The 16,310-nt window shown below is 46.1% G+C and overlaps 1 protein-coding gene across 1 annotated transcript in view; it reads right to left on the bottom strand.

Annotated features, from left to right (window-relative positions):
• The window catches only part of LOC147451296 (uncharacterized), a 73,010-nt gene that overhangs the window by 51,518 nt on the left and 5,182 nt on the right, over positions 1-16,310 (bottom strand). The gene's annotated exons all lie outside the window — the stretch shown is intronic.

Below are 16,310 nucleotides of genomic sequence, written 5' to 3'. Positions count from 1 at the left end.
CTAATGTTTTTTATTTTAAAAGCTTTTGGGGCTCTGCTTTTGGGCATCCCTTGTAACCTTTAAATTAGTGGTGAGGGCCTCACTTCTCAGAGCATCTGGACGCAGAGTCTGAGAGTGAAACCCTAACCGCTCTCTTGTATTTTGATGATTGATTAATACAAAAAGAAATACCGAAAGGGGCGCCAGTCTTTGGGGCAAATATCTCTAGGCACGGAACTCCGCCGGGCCAGTGCAAATCTATTGTGATCTGTGAATTGTTTTGAAGTGGTTATTTGGTGCTGTCGCGGTTAATTCTTGACTTGGAGTGTCCCAGTCTATTACTCACCCCTTTCGGTATTTCTTTTTGTATTAATCTGTGTTCAAAGTACAAGAGTGTAGGCAGGCGCTCACTGTCAGACTCTGCGTTCAGATGCTCTGAGTTGTGAGGCCCTACCCACATATTTAAATGTTTACAAGGGATGCTAAAAGCAGAGCCCCAAAAGCTGAAAATCAAAAGCTCTTCATAAAATAAAGCAGAAGAGGTCTCTCTCTCTCTCTCTCTCTCTCTCTCTCTCTCTCTCTCTCTCTCTCTCTCTCTCTCTCTCTCTCTCTCTCTCTCTCCATAGAAAAAGCACTGTCTAAAAGCTGCGCCAAAAACTGCCGCAAATTGCAGCAGAAATCACGGGCGTCCGTACAGCTGCCACGTGGCAAATCCTCTGCAATTTCCAAGGCTGCCGTAAAGCCAGCCACGTCAATTATTTCTGAAGATCTATGGGGGATCCCACTGGGCAGCCACATCATCAGGGTAGAGAGAGTGTGTGTGTGTATTGGGCAGCCACGTCACCGTTTGTGACAGTAACCTATTGTAGTCAGACGCTCAAGCATTATAGAAAGCTATCATTTCACAAAAGGGTTTCTGAAACCTGCCCGTAGGGCGGTGGACTTTGGCTTTCATCCGAAATTCTTTACTTTAGACACACACACAGAGCAATTTGGAAAGGTAACCTGCAACGGGAATTAGCACTTAAACACACACACGGCTCTGAAGCTAGAATGCTCCGAGCAGACGCCGACAACCTGTAGGGCCCCAAAATTGGCGCCCCTTTCAGTATTTCTTTATACTTTAAGAGGGTAAATTACAAGAAGAGTCCTAGGAATTCTTTACCTGTATCCAACTAGATACCACCTATCCTCGCGAAATTTCAGCAACATAACAACCCCAAAACTTGCCCGAAACCAATTCCCTTGCTCGAACTCATTTCCAGTGACATAAACCGATTTCTGCCCAAAAACAGTAAATTCAGCACGCTGTATTTACTGGTTTTCGCCTTGTTTTCAGTCCTCATCAGTCCCTGAACTGTCCTCTAACGGTGTGGCACTATTGCCAATGGCATAACAAGCGCTGAAAACGCACCTACGGTAAAGTTATCACCCTCACCGGTGCCTGCTTTGGAGCAGCAGTTAGCTGTCACAAGACGGGCACCACGTGCCAATAGAAGAGAACAGATTGAACAAACTTTTAGCACTTCATTAACAATTGAACTGAGAGAGAGAGAGAGAGAGAGACGACACGCCACTGGCGGAATTCCACCCCAGAGAGTATTGGCCCCAAACCTTGGCGCCCCTTTCGGTATTTCTTTTTATTGCATCAACCCAATACAAGCCGATACTCCAGACTCTGCACCTTCTTAAGGAAGCGTGCCAGAGAATGAGCCCTTAGCACATATTTAAAGGCCCTAGGCCCCAAAAGCAGTTTACAATGAAAAGCCTTCAAACTCAAAAGCATCTGGTCCAAAAGCAATGCCAAAAAGCTGCCAACGTAATTTACGAAAATCCGTACAACCTGCCACGTCATCAACCAACAAAAAACGCGGAATTCCGTACAGCCTGCCACGTCATCATGCCAGCGCAATTTTCAAAAATCTGTCGTGCAGCTGCCACGTCATCAGCTTTGCGTGAGTGTCTGTGTAAGTCCTGCTTTATTTTTATCCCTTTATGTCACTGGGGCCCCATCATACGGGGTCCCTATAAGTTGGTAGGACTTCTTCTTCTTTTGCTACTTGTTCTTCTTAGGGTTTAGGCCCCTCCGCCGACATCTGTAAGTTGGCTCCATTCTTTAGGCTTTGACACATCAGCAGTTTGTGACATCTCCCCTTCTTGAAAGAGAGTAATCGTCCGCGATTACAACATAACTGCAAGACAACTCAAGTTAGCTCAAAAATTTTCAAGGGACACTCGGTTTGCTCTTTTTGTTAAGAAGTTAGCTTCTCCTTTCGGCTCTTTTGATCAAGGCGTTAGCTTCTCATTTCGGCTCTTTTGATCAAGGAGTTAGCTTCTCCTTTCGTCCAGATCGGAACTCTTGATATTCCGGCGTAGTAAAATTAGCCATCACACCCAGACCATACTGATCTTCCACGGGTTTCTTGATGCACTAAAATTACATACCCAAGCAATCTCATCCAATTAGGAATATTCAGTGGTTGGCACTGTAACTAAGTCAAACTTTGTAAATAATTAATTTATTTACGAGAAAAGAATTATCTAATTAGTTATGTGCACACCAGAATAGACCTAACAGTTCTAAGGCCTCAGGTGAGCCTAAATGCGGGCTAGAACACCTCAGAGGGACCTTAGCAGAAATTACCCTGAAGCCCTAGTGATTGGGAAATCGGGTCTTCAGAAAGGGGTAAGCAATAGCTTCAGATTTTAGGCTCACAAAAATACGCGCGTCACACAAGCACATGAATGAGATGGGGTCCTTAGAACAGTGACCCTAAGGCTAATAAAGCTAATAAAGCCTTAGGGTAAGTTTCGTGAAATTAAATTTAACGGTCCGTGCCCGGGCGGGTGGCCGGACAAGTGTGAAGAGGTAAAGGCGGTGCAGTGCCCGTGCGGCATTGCGCCGGCAGACCTTTGGTGTTCTCATAAAAGAATCATTGGTAGCAGTTGTTAGTTAGTTGCACATTTTTTTTTATGAGCTAGAAGTTTTTAAAGTCAAAAGTTGAATGGTTTTTAAGTTTTTAAAGTAAGTGTGCCAAGTGGCACACTTACCAATGCAATCTAACTCTCTCTCACTCTCACTTTTACCCTCTCTCTCTTCCTAGCGCCCCCTCTCCCTGATGGTTATTTAGGAGCCCCCCCTCCCCCATTTTCAGGGCTGGCAGTGCACCTAACCCCCCCTAATGTGAGCGTGCTCTACGCGGTGGAGCCCTCCATTGAAGCTTGAGAGCAGCCCCTTGCGACATATGTGGTAGCCTTGTGCTCCCATTGTCAAGAACAAGGGATCTCACAGTCATAGACACCTTCTGGTGAAGTTTCATCGCGAGAAGTGGCCATAGACGCTCTCTTAGCAGAGTGCGGCTGCTGTAATTCTCTGTTTTCAGCCCCTAATCACCTCGATTAGGGCTGTTTTCAGCAGATCAGCCATAGAAATTCTCTTCTCTCTCCTTATCCTAAGTCTACATCAAGTTTGGCGCGATTCCATCGCGAAGAAGACCACTGTTTCGGCGTAGGGGTGTGCACAGGTAAGAATTTCAGGTTATGTGCAGAAAATTACAGCAAGCATGTGCGTGTGCATTTTGCTTGTTTCTCTTTTGTGTTCGATGCATGAATGAATGAGCATGAAGGCAACACATAACGGAAGATGGACTCTCCTCTGTGAGAGCTTCCGATGAGCTGTTTCGGAAGATAGACTCTCTTTTCGAGAGCTTCCAACCAGTCTCGCAGAAGAGGGGAAATCCCCTAAGCAGTAAGAAAGTGGAAACACTTTCTCAGTCAGTAGTCAGAACAGAACAGAAGAAAGAATAGAGGACGGGCGTATGCCCCGTTCCTGTGCTTGTAAAGATTCTCCCTTAGTAATAAAGATATTCTCTTTATGGGGGGGGGACCAGCCCATCTTCTGGTCCCCAATGTAGTGTCAAGTTTTCTCGCTCCCTCTAATTCTCTTGAGTATTTGAAGTGCAATTAAACAAGGCTTACGCTTCCGTATTTTTGTGACAGGCACATCACAATCAACACAAATGCTCACATAAGCATGTTACAAGACATAGAAACATAAAGCCGTCGATGAACACTCTTGCTGAAACCGGCCCGTAGGGCGGTAGGCGTTGGCTTTCACCCGAAATTCTTTACTTTATGCACACACACAGAGCACTTTGCAAAGAAAACCTGCGACGGGAGTTAACACTTGAATACACACACGGCTCAGAAGCTAGAATGCTCCGAGCAGACGCCGACAACCTGTAGGCCCCAAAATTGGCGCCCCTTTCGGTATTTCTTTATTCTTTAGGAGGGTAAATTACAAGGTAAGGTCCTGGGAATCCTTCACGTGTATCCACCTAGATACCATTTGATTTGGCCAAATTTCGGCAGCATAACAACCCCAAAACTTGCGCGAAACCCATTTCCCTGCTGGAACTCGCTTGCACTGACATATACCCTCTGATTCCTGTCCAAAAACAGTAAATTCAGCACGCTGTATTTACTGGTTTTTGCCCTGTTTTCAGCCCCAAACAGTCCCCTAACTATCCTTTGCTAGTGGGGCACGATTCCCAATGATCCTGGCGTCCGTATGGCTGAAAAACAGTCAAATTACAGCGCATACACAGCGCTGATTTTGCACCTGTACGGTGAGGTTATGACCCTCACCAGTGCCTGCTTTGGAGCAGCAGTTAGCTACCCCTGTTCCTGCTCAAGGAGGCTCTTGCCTCAGCACAAAAGCATGAACCCACACAACTGTACATCAGTCAAATGAGTAGCCCTCTTGTGGGGCATCACATAACTGCACGTAGGGGAGAAAGAGAGCAGTATGTAGCGTGCGGGGCATCACTCCCGTCACCATACTGTGCATAGAGGGCAAGGTAAGCATTCCATAGCTTCTGTACCTGTTGCAATCCGCCTGTGGCTGAAAATGGCGCCCCCTTTGTTGATATGCAGCTCGTTTTTGCCTCCCAGAGTGGCAGAATCGCTCACAAGCTGACACGTCGCCCAGTTTCCGAGTTTGGGCTTTCCCTGCTAAAAATATCTCAACTGGTGCGTCAGTTGACTTCGCGGCAGAGTTGTAAAGTGTTCCCCTAGTCATACCGAAGGTAATGACGCGAACACATTTCGTGGCCCAAAATAGCAGTTCCCTAAATTTTAGGAGATGCTTCCGTTGGGCTCCCATTGGTCTTCTGACCATCTATCCTCATTGGGACCGCATCCAAAAATGCAATGTGGCCCAACTTTCGGATACTTTTGGTTGGTAGTCCCACCTTGACTTTACGCCTTAATTGAGTTCACTTCCTAGTATACACCAACTTGCTAAGTGCGACGGGGGGACCTATATGATCTTGCTCTGAGCCTAGACATCCTCTTATCATACGAATTCCAGTGCCGACCCCTTCCCGTCTGCGGGTGAATCTACCGTTCACATTGGCCATACAATGTCCGACCGTTTGCTACTTCAAAAAGAGGGTCTTAAACAAATAAAATAAACCCCATTGGAAAGAAACCAACAACCAAGGTTAGCAGTTGCCACATCTCTGTGACATGGTTAATAACTGCCACGTCCTCGTGACATACCCCCCTCTTGAAATCGCAAACGTCCTCGATTGCATACCATAAATACACGCCACTGATGATTTTGTGCTATTAACACTCTTTTATCATCGCATGTATCCGCAAGAAAGGTCGTAACATACATAGATACAAATGACTTAATGAGGCCTTCATACTTTTGCCATTTCCATCTATGGCACTGAATACATATGTACATTTGATGTACTAGCTCTATCATTACCCCTCCTTTGCACACGTTGGGTTGGGGCATAAGTAGGCTGTAACCCAAAGGCTTCAAGGTAAAGCTGCAATACATTTGGTGACTCTGACAGTTCATGCTCTTCCATCCACTTTGCATCCATAGGCGGATAGTTCTTGAACTTCACCAAATAGCGTCTTGCAACTTGTCCTTTAACTTTTCTGTCCTTATGTGCCAAAACTTGCTCAGGTACCAGGATCTCATCAAGTTCCTCAACTTCTGGCTCATCCTCAACTGGCATATCTTCTGGCACATCACCCACGAAGGGTCTTAGAAGACTCACGTGAAACGCATTATGAATCTTCCACGCATCAGGCAATTTCAGCCTGTAAGCCACATCGCTGATCTTGTCAAGCACTTGAAAAGGCCCATAGTAACGCATGCTGAGCTTAGGAAACAGCCGTTCCTTACCCTTCATCTTCTTTAACCTTGCCTTTTCGAACCTTAAAAGAACCCAATCACCAGGTGATAGTAGCAATTCACGACGGTGACGATCAGCAGCCTTTTTCTGTTTTGCCTGAGTCTTCTCCAAGGCAACTTTAATCTTCTTATACATCTCATCCATGTTCTCAACATATCGATCTGCCTCAAAGATCTTGTCCTTTGTATGCAAAATGGGAGGAACCTTTTTGCCGCCTTCAACAATTTCAAAAGGTGCTTTGCCAGTAGACGAATGCACCGTATTATTGTACGCATACTCAAGCATAGGCAAGTACTGTTCCCATTTGCCCTTATTATCTCACACATAGCATTTCAGCAGATCTAAGACAGTAGAATTGGCCTCTTCTGACTGTCCATCAGTTTGTGGATGAAACGAAGACGAGAACTTGAGCGTAGTACCCATGTTCTCAAACAATCCTCTCCAGAACAAATTGGTCATGCGAGGATCACGATCACTGATAATCGATTGTGGCATACCATGGTACTTAAACACATTGTACATGAACAAGCGTGCCATCTGATCAGATTTTATCTTCTTCCTGACAGGGATAAAATGGGCCTGCTTGCTGAACCTGCAGATAATGGTCCATATACCATCATTCCCTGTTGGCGTTCTTGGAAGATCAAAGATAAAGTCCATAGCAATGCTTTCCCATGGCTTATCCGGAATCGGTAGTGGTTGTAACAACCCTGGTGCCTTTTGCCTGTCAAACTTGACCTTTTGGCAAACTATGCATGCTCGCACAAAGGCATCCACATCTCTCCTCAAGGTAGGCCAATAGAAGAATGTCTCTACCGCCTTAACTGTCGCATCAATGCCACGATGCCCTGCATACGGTGGGACATGACTCTCTTCCATGACCTTATGTCGCAGTGGCCTAGTGACACAAAGTCTGCCATGCATCATCATAAAACCGTCTCTGAGGAGGTAGTGCTCGTGATGTTGCCCCTCTTGTAATTGTTCAAAGATCCTTGCAAAATCTTCATCAGCAGTATACTGTTCCTTCATGTCATCTAACTCATGATGATAAGGAATTGACACAAGCTGAAATTTGTGGCTTTCTTGATAACGCATCAGCCACAACATTCTTCTTGCCTTCCACATGCATAATCTGGAAGTGGAACATGGAAAGAATGTTTGCCCATCGCATATGCTTTTCGGATAACTTTGACTGTGTCAAGAAGTATCGCAAGGTCTGATGATCTGTTTGGACAACAAAATCAGCACCTAAGAGGTAGTGCTTCCAGCTAGAAAGCGCATGAATCACGGCCAAGAGTTCTTTCTCATAGACTTGCATAGTCCTCTCTGGCCCTTGCAAAATTCGGCTTTCATATGCTACTACCCGTCCATCTTGCATTAGCACTGCTCCGATGCTACTGCCACACGCGTCACATTGGACCACAAATGACTTCCTGAGATCTGGCAAAACAATAACTGGATCTGAAGTCAACTTTTCCTTTAAGAGACTAAAAGCTGAAATCTCTTTTTGGGTCCATCTGAAAGTGACCTCTTTCTTTTGCAATGCGTGAAGAGGCGATGCTATCTCTGCAAAATTTCTGATAAACCTTCTATAGTAGGAACACAATCCCAAGAAGCTTCTGACATCGTGCACAGTCTTCAAGTCTAGCCATGTCTTGATAGCTTCGACCTTTGCGGGATCCATTCTAACACCATCCTTTGAGACTATGTGGCCCAGAAAGTGGATCTCTTCAAGGAAGAATTCACTTTTCTTAGGATTGACAAGTAACCTGTGACTGCGCAGCTCTTCGAACACAATGGTCAAGTGACGCCTATGCTCCTCTTCATTCTTCGAATACACAATCATGTCATCGAAGAATGTTCCAACAAACTGTTGATGCGAGCGGAAAATCCGGTCCATCATTCTGTTGAACGTGGCAGGAGCATTTGTTAGCCCAAACGGCATCACTAGAACCTCATAAAGACCAAATGTCGTTCTAAACGCAGTCTTGTGCACATCCTCTGGGCTTATACGAATCTGATGGTACCCACTCTTCAGGTCTATCCTGCTGAAAATTGCAGCACCCTCTAAACGATCGAGAATATCATCAATGCGAGGAATAGGAAACCTATTCTTGATGGTATTCTTATTCAACGCACGGTAATCAATACACATGCGCCATGAGCCATCCTTCTTCTGCACTAGGAGCACCGGGGAGCAAAAGGGTGAAGAACTAGGCTGAATCAGCCCCTTCTCTAATAACTCCTCAACCTGGTCCATAATCTCTTTCTGCTGTGCCGCACTAACCCTGTAGGGAGGTCTATTTGGTGGGCTACACCCTGGCACCAAATCTATCCGATGGTCCTCAGGTCTCTCTGGCGGTAATTGCGACGGTAATGAATCAGAAAAACAGTCACTAAACTTTTGCAAAAATGCTGACCTTTCTTTATCTAACACAGATAAATTTGACTGATCCTTATCTGAGACATCACGTGCAAAAATCAAGTACACAGAAAGATGATTCTTTATTACAGAAATGATAGCAGAAGCAGATACAATAGGGACTGACTCTCCTATAAGCTTTACATCCAAGATGTGAGTTTTGCCCCTATGCTGTACAGTGATCTTTTTGTTGTAGGCATCCAACACTCCATGCACTCGGAACATCCACGGGATCCCCAACAAGGCGTCACAACCTTCCAACGGCATGATGTAAAACTCTTCAGTGTCCACATACGACTGAATATGCAGACGCAGTTTTCCAATGATGGGAGTAACACACTCGGAGTGGCCAGGACATGCCAACCCTGCCTCTGCTGTGTATCCCATCTCTTCAGCTCTGATGCCGAGCTTCATAGCTAACTCTGGTGAGATAAAGTTGGCTTTGGCACATGGATCAAAGAAGATGAGTGCCGTCTGATCCCTAACTTTACCCCATGCCCTGCATAACTCACTGGCATCTGTGCTGGGCCTGTCACCCACCATGTCTGGCACTAAACCTGCCGTGGGTTTAGGCTTCTTGCCTTTCTGGTCTTCTTTATCCTCTGAGTCAGCTCGCCTTTTTCTTTGTGGACAATTGATAGAAATATGACCAGGCTGCTCGCATATAAAGCATTTGTTCTCAGCCATTAGGACCTTCTTTTCCTCGAGCGACTTGCGCACAAAAGGCTTCCTTTTCTGTTTCTTTGCCTGCGCTCCAGAAGTCCCAGCTGAATCCTTATCTTTGGTGGCCTGTTCAGACCCTTGTGACGCATCAGGAGCCGTTTTCACAAAGGGCTTCTTCGCTGAATTTTTCTTTTGCTGCCCTCCTTTATCACTGCTCGGAAATCCACTGTCCTCTCCTTTTAACAGGGCAAGACCAGTGTTCGCAACTTCCATAAGCTGAGTAAGGGTAGCCACTCTATTCTTTGTACAGTAATCGCGAAGCCCTTTAGGCAGCCCACAACAATACTTCTCTATCTGCTCTGTCAATGGCACAAATCTGTAGGAGGTCACTGAGAGTAATGCTTTACAAAACCTCCTATTGTACTCCAACAAGCTCTTGCACGAAGCTGCCGTAAGCTGGTGCCAATCTGTCAGGACATCAGCTTCAAATTCATTTGATAGCCAAGCAGATGCAAACATTTGCTTGAAGTAAACCCAAGTGGCGGGTGCCTGTCCTTGCATTAACAATGTCGTCCACCATGTAAGCGCATTGTCCTTTAAGAAAGTGGCAGCTTTCCTGACCTTCGAGGCCTCTGTAAAATTCCCTCCCGCATAAGCTGTATCAAACTGCTGGAGGAAAGTGAGTGCCTTTGTCTTGTCCTCGAAACCACTGAAGGTACTGAACTTTACTGCTGCACCACCCTCTTTGTAAGCCTTCGGCTTCTCTAGTGCCCCCAAATTGTCATACGGAATGGTCTGCAACATGGGCACTGTACTAGGCATGATAGGCACGTGTTGGCCATTCACATTTTGCGTCAGAGGTGCGATATCTGGCTGCTGTCCAGAAAAACCAGCCATGCCAAAATGACCCTGTGGCACCCCAAACTGGCCCTGGTTGCCGTGGAAACCTTGCTGCATGCCGATAGTACCATACATGGGGTTTGGCATAATGCCTTGCATACCCCCGAACACTGTTCCTGGCATGTACGGCTGACTTCCAGACGCATAACCAGCCATACTTTGGAACACTGATCCACCCCCGAAATACCCAGGATGTACCGTGGGTGGTGGAAAAACTGAGTGCATAGCCTAGTATCCAGCTCCCTGTCCATTCAAGGCAGCATGCTGGCTCTGAAAGGTGGCGGGCTGAACTGGCATAACCTGTGGAATAGGCGTTCTAGCCACCTGTTCAAGCACGGGAGGAACTTGCTTTGGAGCCCCCGACTCCGCAACATGCGAGTGTTCCCTTTCCTCCTGCGCCTCATGAAGTACCTGGGCTTGAGCTTCAACAAGCTCCGTACGCGGCGTAGGTTGCCTATTTTGATGTTGCACTGGTGGCGCTTGCAAGAATTCCATAAACCTCGGATTTTGCACCAGCTGCGAAAAGACATTCATCGCGGCAACTAACTGAGTCTTAAACGCATCATCCTCAAGTTGCCCTGTCATAAAGCCCTGTACTACTGGAGGGACATTGACGTTGACAGGAGGTACAGATTGACGTGGCCGTGAGCTCTCGCCAATCTCAAAAACCATAGGAATCTCCTGCCTGTCCTTTGGAGAGGAACCCTCTTCCATAATTCCCTTTCCCTTGTCGGCCATAGTGTAATCCCCGTGTTCTTGCACTGTGTGTCTTTACCCTGAACAATCTAGGCTCACTCTTTGAGGAAAAAGTGATTGATATCCCGGCAATGGAACCATGAAACCGGCCCGTAGGGCGGTAGGCGTTGGCTTTCACGCGAAATTCTTTACTTTATGCACACACACAGAGCACTTTGCAAAGAAAACCTGCGACGGGAGTTAACACTTGAATACACACACGGCTCAGAAGCTAGAATGCTCCGAGCAGACGCCGACAACCTGTAGGCCCCAAAATTGGCGCCCCTTTCGGTATTTCTTTATTCTTTAGGAGGGTAAATTACAAGGTAAGGTCCTGGGAATCCTTCACGTGTATCCACCTAGATACCATTTGATTTGGCCAAATTTTGGCAGCATAACAACCCCAAAACTTGCGCGAAACCCATTCCCCTGTTGGAACTCGCTTGCACTGACGTATACCCTCTGATTCCTGTCCAAAAACAGTAAATTCAGCACGCTGTATTTACTGGTTTTTGCCCTGTTTTCAGCCCCAAACAGTCCCCTAACTGTCCTTTGCCAGTGGGGCACGATTCCCAATGATCCTGGCGTCCGTATGGCTGAAAAACAGTCAAATTACAGCGCATACACAGCGCTGATTTTGCACCTGTACGGTGAGGTTATGACCCTCACCAGTGCCTGCTTTGGAGCAGCAGTTAGCTACCCCTGTTCCTGCTCAAGGAGGCTCTTGCCTCAGCACAAAAGCATGAACCCACACAACTGTACATCAGTCAAATGAGTAGCCCTCTTGTGGGGCATCACATAACTGCACGTAGGGGAGAAAGAGAGCAGTATGTAGCGTGCGGGGCATCACTCCCGTCACCATACTGTGCATAGAGGGCAAGGTAAGCATTCCATAGCTTCTGTACCTGTTGCAATCCGCCTGTGGCTGAAAATGGCGCCCCCTTTGTTGATATGCAGCTCGTTTTTGCCTCCCAGAGTGGCAGAATCGCTCACAAGCTGACACGTCGCCCAGTTTCCGAGTTTGGGTTTTCCCTGCTAAAAATATCTCAACTGGTGCGTCAGTTGACTTCGCGGCAGAGTTGTAAAGTGTTCCCCTAGTCATACCGAAGGTAATGACGCGAACACATTTCGTGGCCCAAAATAGCAGTTCCCTAAATTTTAGGAGATGCTTCCGTTGGGCTCCCACTGGTCTTCTGACCATCTATCCTCATTGGGACCGCATCCAAAAATGCAATGTGGCCCAACTTTCGGATACTTTTGGTTGGTTGTCCCACCTTGACTTTACGCCTTAATTGAGTTCACTTCCTAGTATCCACCAACTTGCTAAGTGCGACGGGGGGACCTATATGATCTTGCTCTGAGCCTAGACATCCTCTTATCATACGAATTCCAGTGCCGACCCCTTCCCGTCTGCGGGTGAATCTACCGTTCACATTGGCCATACAATGTCCGACCGTTTGCTACTTCAAAAAGACGGTCTTAAACAAATAAAATAAACCCCATTGGAAAGAAACCAACAACCAAGGTTAGCAGTTGCCACATCTCTGTGACATGGTTAATAACTGCCACGTCCTCGTGACACTTGCCGCATAACATAACAAGGTCCGAGCCGGGAGATATTCAACGACTCCCTCATCACTCCTCCCACATAACCTAAAAAGGTCCGGGCCGGGAGATATAGAGGCCTTTTACAACCAAACGCCCCCCAAACCGCAACCTACGTCGTTTGGAGGTGCTGAGAGTAACCACTGCTCAAACTTCCTAATACTACTCCATAATAACCATCCAAGTCCCAGCCGGGAGTCACAACAACAATACTCCCCCCGTAAATAACCACAAGGGTCCGGGCCATGAGTAAAAAAACAGCACTTTTCAATCATTCAATACCTCCCTCCGCAAATAACCACAAGGGTCTGGGCCATGAGTATGAACAAGCAGTCTCAAACATAATTTCTCACTACTCCACCCGGGAGTAAAATCACCAATCATTGAAACCAGTATTAAAACCAGAGTCAAACAATTCAAATCGGCACCAGGACAGGTTCAAAACAGATACCATCCATTTCAAACAAATTCCAAACAAGATCACCAAACAAGTTCTCAAACAGATTTCAAACTTAAAAAGCAATCTCGACATCAGTCGAGCTCGAAAAGTCGACTGACTTTCCATCCTGAAACTTGCACCAAAAAAGTTAGGGTTAGGTTCCTTGCATAAGGTCGTAGCCGAGCACAACATGGTCTATCAGCTCTTGGACAAACAGTGTTTCTTTGGCGGCAATGGTAATCCCAAGATAGCAATCGCACTGGACCTCCAAGGTCATCTGATCGTGAAGAGACATCTACTGAGAGATGTCGAGAAACTTCAAGTTATAATCTCCTAGGGTTTCCATGGTAAGCATTTCAGGATACCCCACTCTGCCAGAAGTTGCACTCCGAAGGAAGATGTCAGAAACCATATAACTTCGGGTAAAAATTTTCTTGAAAGCTTGCCAAGTCCTTGTAGTGTGCTGCTTGGTAGTTGTAGACATCAACATCTGCATGGCACTGCTTTTAAGAAAAACAGTGACTTGAAACAAATCTTGGATCCTTCTTTTGCAAGTGATCTTAATGGCTTATGCCCTGTAAGACATGAGCAATGAAGACAGGAGCGCGCCCGATGCACGATGAAGTAAGGGTGGGAGTGACTAATAAGTCCGGGGTTGGTGGCGAAGATACATCAAATAAAATTCCAATAGCTCTATCTGCTCTTTTGTAGGACCGGTATGCTTTCAGAAAAGCACACGCCTGATGCCCTAATACCACTGTCACAAGACGAGCACCATGTGCCAATAGAAAACAACAGACTGAGCAGACTTTTAGCACTTCATTAACAATTGAACTGAGAGAGAGAGAGAGAGAGACGACACGCGACACGGAGTGGCGAAATTCCACCCCAGAGAGTATTGGCCCCAAACCTTAACGCCCCTTTCGGTATTTCTTTTTATTGCATCACCCCAGTACAAGCCGGTACTCCAGACTCTGCACCTTCTTCAGAAAGCATGCCAGAGAATAAGCCCTTAGCACATATTTAAAGGCCCTAGGCCACAAAAGCAGTTTACAATGAAAAGCCTTCAAACTCAAAAGCATCTGGTCCAAAAGCAATGCTAAAAAGCTGCCAGCGTAATTTACGAAAATCCGTACAGCCTGCCACATCATCAACCAACGTAAAACGCGGAATTCCGTACAACCTGCCACGTCATCAACCAACGTAAAACGCGGAATTCCGTACAACCTGCCATGTCATCAACCAACGTAAAACGCGGAATTCCGTACAACCTGCCACGTCATTAGCCAACGCAAAACGCAAAAATCCATCCAGCCTTCGACGTCATCATGCCAACGCAATTTTCGAAAATCTACCGTACAACTGCCACGTCATCAGCTTTGCGTGAGTGTGTGAGAGTCCTGCTTTATTTTAATCCCTTTATGTCACTCGGGCCCCATCGGACGTGGTCCCCATAAGTTGGTAGGACTACTTCTTTTGCTACTTGTTCTTCTTAGGGTCTAGGCCCCTTGGCCGACATCTGTAAGTTGGCTCCATTCTTTAGGCTTTGACACGTCAGCAGTTTGTGACATTAGCTACTCCTATTCCTGCTCAGAGAGGCTCTTGTCTCTGCAAAAACGCATATGACCACACAGTTGTACATGAGTCAAATGAAGAGCCCTCTTGTGGGGGCATCACATTATTGCACGTAGGGGAGAGCGAGAGAGAGAGAGAGAGAGAGAGAGAGAGAGAGAGAGAGAGAGAGAGAGCAGTGTAGGGTGGACATTGGACATGACTTCTTGCACTACACTGTACATGAGAGGGAAAGCTTGCAGTCAATAGCTCTTAACCTGTGACAGCTTTGCAAATGAGGCTTCCCTAGCTACAAATCGAGCGCCCTCTCTTCTGCATGAGGCAAGTTCATGAAAATGTTCCCCTTGGCACGTTTACAAGCAATTTTCCATTTCGGGGTTGCTGCTTAAAAATCTCCCGACAGGTTGCCCAGTTGACTTCGCAGCAGAGTTCTAAAATGTTCCCCTTGTCATTTCGGAGGTAATGACGCGAAAAGATTTTATAGTCCAAAATAGTAATTCCCTAAATTTTAGGGGATGCTTCCGTTGGACTCCCACTGGTCATCTGACCATCTATCCCCACTGGGACCGCATCCAAAAATGCAATGTGGCCCAACTGTCGGGTGGTAACCCCACCTTGGCACTATGCCTTTATTGAGTTCACTTCCTAGTATCCACCAACTTGCTAAGTGTGACGAGGGGACCTACATGATCTTGAACTAAGCCTAGACATCCTCTTACTATACGAGTTCCATTGCCGACCAACTTCCCATCTGCGGGTGAAACTATCGTTCACATTGGCCATACAATGTCCGACCATTTGCAACTTCAAAAAGAGGGTCTCAAAAATTAAACAAAAATCATTGGAAAGAAACCAACTACTAAGGTTAACAGTTGCCACGTCCTCGTGACATAGTTAGCAGTTGCCATGTCCTCGTGACATACCCCCCTCTTAAAATCACAAACGTCCTCGATTGCATACCATAAATACACACCATTGATGATCTTGTGTTGTAAGCACTCTTTTATCATCGCATGTATATGCAAGAAAGGTCGTAACACATAGATACAAATGACTTAATGAGACCTCCATACTTTTGTCATTTCCATCTATTACACTAAATTCATATATACATTTGATGTGCTAGCTCTGTCATTACCCCTCCTTTGCACACGTTAGGTTAGGGCATAAGTAGGTTGTAACCCAAAGGCTTCAAGGTAAAGCTACAATACATTTGGTGACTCTAACAGTTCATGCTCTTCCATCCACTTTGCATCCATAGCTGGATAGTTCTTGAACTTCACCAAGTAGCGTCTTGCAACCTGTCCTTTAACTTTTCTGTCCTTATGTGCCAAAACTTGCTCAGGTACCAGGATCTCACCAAGAGGATCTCATCAAGTTCCTCAACTTCTGACCGATCCTCATCTTCTTGCACAAAACCACGAAGGGTCTTAGAAGATTCATGTGAAATGCATTGTGAATCTTCCACGCATCAAGCAATTTCAGCTTGTAAGCTACATCGCTGATCTTGTCAAGCACTTGAAAAGGCCCATAGTAACGCATGCTTAGCTTAGAAAACAGTCGTTCCTTGCCCTTCATCTTCTTTAACCTTGTCTTCTCGAACCTTAACAGAACCCAATCACCAAGTGATAATAGCAATTCATGACGGTGACGATCAGCGGCCTTTTTCTGCTTTGCCTGAGTTTTCTCCAAGGCAACTTTAATTTTCTTGTACATTTCATCCATGTTCTCAACATATCGATCTGCCTCAAAGATCTTGTCCTTCGTATGCAAAATG

Source organism: Adiantum capillus-veneris, chromosome 9, assembly GCF_014529385.1.
Source record: "Adiantum capillus-veneris isolate H3 chromosome 9, ASM1452938v2, whole genome shotgun sequence".
NCBI classification, from domain to species: Eukaryota; Viridiplantae; Streptophyta; class Polypodiopsida; order Polypodiales; family Pteridaceae; genus Adiantum; species Adiantum capillus-veneris.
The sequence above is the reverse complement of the archived record's forward strand: the minus strand, read 5'-3'. Positions and strand labels throughout refer to the sequence as shown.